Raw genomic sequence first — 6,000 nt, 5'->3', positions numbered from 1 at the left:
GCAAATTATATTTTTATATTTTTTTACCTTTATTAATTTTACCATATAAAAAAATTTATTATTTGCTATAAACTTTTGATAACATATTATATCAGCAACTATTGAAATAAAGAGAGAATTTACCCGTAAAAAAAAGATATCAAAACTAGCTATTATTTGATACCTATATAAATATTTTATTTTGATAAAAATATACCTGACCCACCAGACCTAGACTCGCCCATTAAGGGGGAGAGATTGACCTCCAATTGAATAGATCTTTTGATTAGCTATCGATTGATACCCTATATTAGACATATCTTATTTCATAAGGCCAAAAAACAACATTGAAATTAATTAAATAACAATTAATTTTTAAAAAATAGCAAAACGCGTGTAAAACGCGTTTTAAATTAAGATTCTTATATATCATGGTTCAAACGTGATATACCATATAGTTCTTTATCCTTTTAAAAAATTGAATTCTTAAAGGGATCCCATTAAAACCCATGATGATCTCGAATAGTTCTGATTCCATACATTGCAAAAAAATGAAACAAATTTTTTCTAAATTTTTTTACAAAATAAGTCTAAAAAGTTGCCAGTTTCTTTTAAAAATAGTAGCGAATAGCCTGCTTATCTATTAAAATTGATAATAAACTAGAAATATTAACTGTTTACAAGGAATTTGAGCTAAAAATAGGCTAGACATCTGCAAAATTAGGCCCACTCCTACCCGGCCCGAGTCTGGCCAGGCCTGAACGGGCTTTGGGCTGGGCATAATTCTATTTAAAATAATCGGGTTCGGGCCGGGCCTAATATTTTAAAAAAAATTCGGGCCAGGTCGGGTCGGACCTTGGAATTTTTTTTAAATATATCTAAATTTATTAATTTTATATTGAATTTTTTATGTAAAATAAAAATATTTGATTTTATTTATTGAAACTAAACGACATATAACATATGTCTTTTATTTTGAGTAATTATAAAAATTAATTATATTTAAATAAATTCGGGCCGTGTGGGGTCAGTAAATTTTTTAAAAAAATAATTCAGGTTCGGGCCTGGCTGGCAAAACTTTTTTAAAAAATTTTGGGTTCGGGCCAGGCCGGAAAAACTTTTTTAAAAAATTTCTGATTCGGGCTGGGCTTGAAAAATTAGGCCCAATGCAGATCATTACTAGACATATAAAAAAGTGATTTTCAATGCAATTTATGTGAAAATTTTTCTATATAATTTTAAAAATTATGTTTCCAAAAATTAAATATATATAAAATGCTAAAATATAGAAATATTTTGAGTATATATTCAATATAATTAGCATTGTTAAAAGCCCAATTAGGGTTGATTTTTAAAAACAGCCCAATTAAGATTTTAGCCAAAATAATACAATGTAAGCCTCAAGATTTGGCAAACAGATGTCCAAAACACTAGATATAATAATATTGAAAAGATAGCAAATATTTGATATTATATTTGTAATTATAAAAGAGCAGGTTCATAATTACCTAATAACTGGGAAAAACAAAGAAAAATAAATATAGCCACTAATAATCTTTGTTTGTTCTAGACACTTATTGATTATTTGAACCCTAAGCTGTAAAATTATTTAAAACAATGGAAAAGGTTATGTTTAATCAGAGGTGATCCAAAAGAGGGCACTTGCTACAAAGATTATCAATCAAAATTTGCTAATCCAACTGAATAATATATTAGCCATTAAGCCCCACCAACTTAAACTTATGTATATATTTTCTAAATAGATTTCTCTTTAAATATTCTTTTTAGATATGATATGTATATTTTTAATATTTATATATCTTGTAATCTTTTTTAATAATGAATTTGAAAATAAAGATTTTAAAACATAAATATATATTTTATTTACATATCATTTAAGAAATTTCCAACAAGGTATGAATAACTTATTTATCACTCACATTTTTATACAGTTAAATTTGTAAATGATTTTAATTTTTGTTTTTTTATTTCAATTTTCTCTTTCAACAAAATTTCCTAAATATTAGCACATATATATAAATAATAATAATAAGATACATTGTTTTTCAATTCATTTAAAGTATTAAGCCTAGGAATATTTTCTATATATTGTAGATAGTCAGCAAAAACCTGATTTATATCTTCAATATCTTTTAGAATATTTAGATTATTTTTTTCAAAGCTATATAACTTATATACATAAATTTGTAAAGTTTTACCTTTTTATCATTTTGAAAATATTCTTTGAAATATTAATTTTGAATTCAGCCTTATTTTCCATATTTTATTAAATCTATTGTTTAGAATCGGTTTATCTTATTTTATCCTAAAATTGAATAAATTAGCGTATCGTGCCGCATGATATACTTTTTTTTTGTGTTTTGATGTTTTGTCGCGTGACTTTTTGCTAAATTTTGCTTAAGCTTAAAATTTGTATGCTCAATTTAACAAGCTGATTGATCAATATATACTTTATATATAAATATTACCTTATGATTCCTTCACATTTTAGAAAATATGATAGTTATATACTACTATGTATTACAAATGCACCAAGCCATCATGTGCGGGTAAAGGGATATTTAAAAACAATGTCTTTAATGTATCCAAACAATGCACTGGTATATTTTTTATTAATCTTATATAAAATAATCATATTATAGCTCTTGCCTGCTTAGAAAGTTTATCTAAAATATTTTCTCCAGCATCATTTGAGACCATAACCAACCCAGGTAAATTATAGAATATATTACTATTATGCTATCTTGTTAACCTGGAAATTTTCTTCTTAGAATATATTGCTAATATGCTATCTTGTTAACCTGGAAATTTTCTTCTTAGAATATATTGCTAATATGCTATCTTGTTAACCTGGAAATTTTCTTCTTAGCATCAATTGATATAACTCCAACTAATCAATGTAAATTTAAAATATGCTATCTTGTTAACCTGGAAATTTTAATCTTAGCATCACTTGATATAATCCATTCAGAAACTCCAACCAACCAAAGTAAATTTAAAATATGCTATCTTGTTAACCTGGAAATTTTAATCTTAGCATTACTTGATATAATCCATTCAGGAACTCCAACCAACCAAAGAAAATTTAAAATATGCTATCTTGTTAACCTGGAAATTTTAATCTTAGCATCATTTAGGAACAATTAATTTTTTTAAAGCAAAATGCCCAATATAAATTTATAAAATCTAAATTTAATAAAAATCTACTATTTTCTAATAATTATTTATATTCTCAAAATAGAGAAAACTATTATATGCATACATAGATATTTATTAATTATTAGGTTTTTACCTAAAAATTCACATCACTCTTTATCAATATTATGATCATGCTGTCAAAATTTTCATTTTTTAATGCTTTTTATGCCAAATTTACACCATTTTATATAATATTGTTATGCAAAAAGTAATTACCCTAATTTTATATATTACTATTGAAATACAAATTGCAATCATTATTTTATATAACGCCTATTGATATACAAATTGTAATCATCATTTTATATACAATTAATATTCAATTGCAATATATACAAATTTTTATACACCACCATCAATATACAGTCTTAATAAATATAATTTTATAATTGATATGCAAATTGCAATCTTTATTTTATATACCTTCATCAATATATAATCTCAATAAATATAAATTTATATACTATTGATATATAAATTGCAATCATTATTTTATATAGCATTATTATACAATTGCAATCATTATTTTATATTTATCAATCACAATAATAATATTTATATATACTATTGATATAATTGCAAAAGTAATAATAAAATTGTTAGGCTTATATTTCATTATTCTTACAACATGCATGCTTATTCATTATATCATATTATTTATAAGTAATGTTGCTAAACGGCTCGATTTGAGCCGATTTTTAAAAATGGCTAACTCAATATTTTATCCAAAAAATATTAGGCAAGCCAGCAGACCTTGCTCAGAGGTAGCATAAAGGTTTGGCATCTATTAGCTAAATCTCGAGGCTTAATCAATATTTTGCTAGCGAAAATTTGAGTTAGCCGTTTTTAAAAACTTGACTCAAATCGAGCCTTTTAACAATATTTGTAATCAGAATACATATGATAAATAGATTTCCTAGTAAGATAAGTAACTAGAAACCTCTAACAAAATAAATCTCATATTTATAGGGATAACAAGTATAAATCCCTATGATAAAAAATTTTTTAATGGAGTTCCTAGTAGGAAAAGAGATTAACATATTCCCATTAATCATTAGAAATCTAAAAAAAAATTAAATATGAGTAAATCTGATATTTATAGGAATAATAAGTATTTATCTCAACGATAAAAATTTTATTAATGGAGTTCCTAGTAGGAAAAGAAATTAACATATTCCCATTAATCATTAGAAATCTTAAAAAAAATTAAAATATGAGTAAATCTGATATTTATATGAATAATAAGTATAAATCTACGATTAAAATTTTATTAATGGAGTTCCTAGTAGGAAAAGAGATCAACATATTCCCATTAATCATTAGAAATCTAGAAAAAAATTAAAATATGAGTAAATCTTATTTATAGGAATAATAAGTATAAATCTCTACGATAAAAATTTTATTAATGGAGTTCCTAGTAGGAAAAGAGATCAACATATTCCCATTAATCATTAGAAATCTAAAAAAAAATTAAAATATGAGTAAATCTGATATTTATAGGAATAATAAGTATAAATCTCTACGATAAAAATTTTATTAATGGAGTTCCTAGTAGAAAAAGAGATTAACATATTCCCATTAATCATTAGAAATCTAAAAAAAAAATAAAATATGAGTAAATCTGATATTTATAGGAATAATAAGTATTTATCTCAACGATAAAAATTTTATTAATGGAGTTCCTAGTAGGAAAAGAGATTAACATATTCTCATTAATCATTAGAAATCTTAAAATAAAATTAAAATATGAGCAAATCTGATATTTATAGGAATAATAAGTATAAATCTCTACGATAAAAATTTTATTAATGGAGTTCCTAGTAGGAAAAGAGATCAACATATTCCCATTAATCATTAGAAATCTAAAATAAAATTGAAATATGAGTAAATCTGATATTTATAGGAATAATGAGTAAAAATCTCTACTATAAAAGTTTTAATAATGGAGTTCCTAGTAATATTAACCATATTGTATTATATATAATATTGAATTATAAATAAATTATATTAAATAGATAAATAATATTATAAATATATTAAATATGAAATATATAATATAAATTATGCTATTTTAATTATATATTAATTATGTTAATAATATTAATTATTACATTATAATTAAATCATATTATATAATTTTATATTACTAAAATTTATATTAATACAATTTATATATTTTTATTTATATTAAATTAATTTAATTACTTTAAATATTATATTAATAATATATTTTGTTAAATATTACAATTATATATTTTGTTAAATATTACAATTATATATTTTTATTTATATTAAATTAATTTATTTACTTTAAATATTATATTAATAATATATTATGTTAAATATTACAATTATATATTTATTAAAATTTATATTAAATGATTTTAATATTAATTATATAATTATATTAAATATTTGATTAAGGTATTTACTAAAATTTATAATGAAATTAATTTAATATTAAGTACTTTAATAGAAAAAACTATCTAATCTGTAAAAGTCAAATTTTTGATATTTTTTAAATCTCTCGCTTCAGCGACAATGCGTTATTTTCGACAATATATATGTTAGCGTCAATACGTTATTTTCGGCAATGTGTATATTGTCTGATTTTTTTTAAACAATGTGTCATAATAGTGGGGTAGGTAGGGTGAATTTGTATTCCATTTAACAAATTAATAAATTTATTATTTATTTGAAATTATTTTATTAAATTTTTATAATTTATAGATTTTATTTGATATATTTTTTAAATAATATTTTTAAGATTTTTTGATCTTATAGTATTTTTTAAATAAATAT

General features: G+C 22.2%; 1 long non-coding RNA gene across 1 annotated transcript; it reads left to right on the top strand.

Moving 5' to 3' along the window:
- Positions 1 to 2,409: 2,409 nt before the first annotated feature.
- LOC135922486 (uncharacterized) lies at positions 2,410 to 2,873 on the top strand. Its single transcript, XR_010570926.1, has 3 exons — positions 2,410 to 2,600; positions 2,643 to 2,711; positions 2,772 to 2,873. It is a non-coding gene; the product is annotated as an uncharacterized LOC135922486 (long non-coding RNA).
- The last annotated feature ends 3,127 nt before the right edge of the window (positions 2,874 to 6,000 follow it).

This window comes from Gordionus sp. m RMFG-2023, chromosome 1, assembly GCF_954871325.1.
Source record: "Gordionus sp. m RMFG-2023 chromosome 1, tfGorSpeb1-WG-v2, whole genome shotgun sequence".
Lineage (NCBI taxonomy): Eukaryota > Metazoa > Nematomorpha > Gordioida > Chordodea > Parachordodidae > Gordionus > Gordionus sp. m RMFG-2023.
This window is presented reverse-complemented; position numbering and strand designations above follow the sequence as displayed.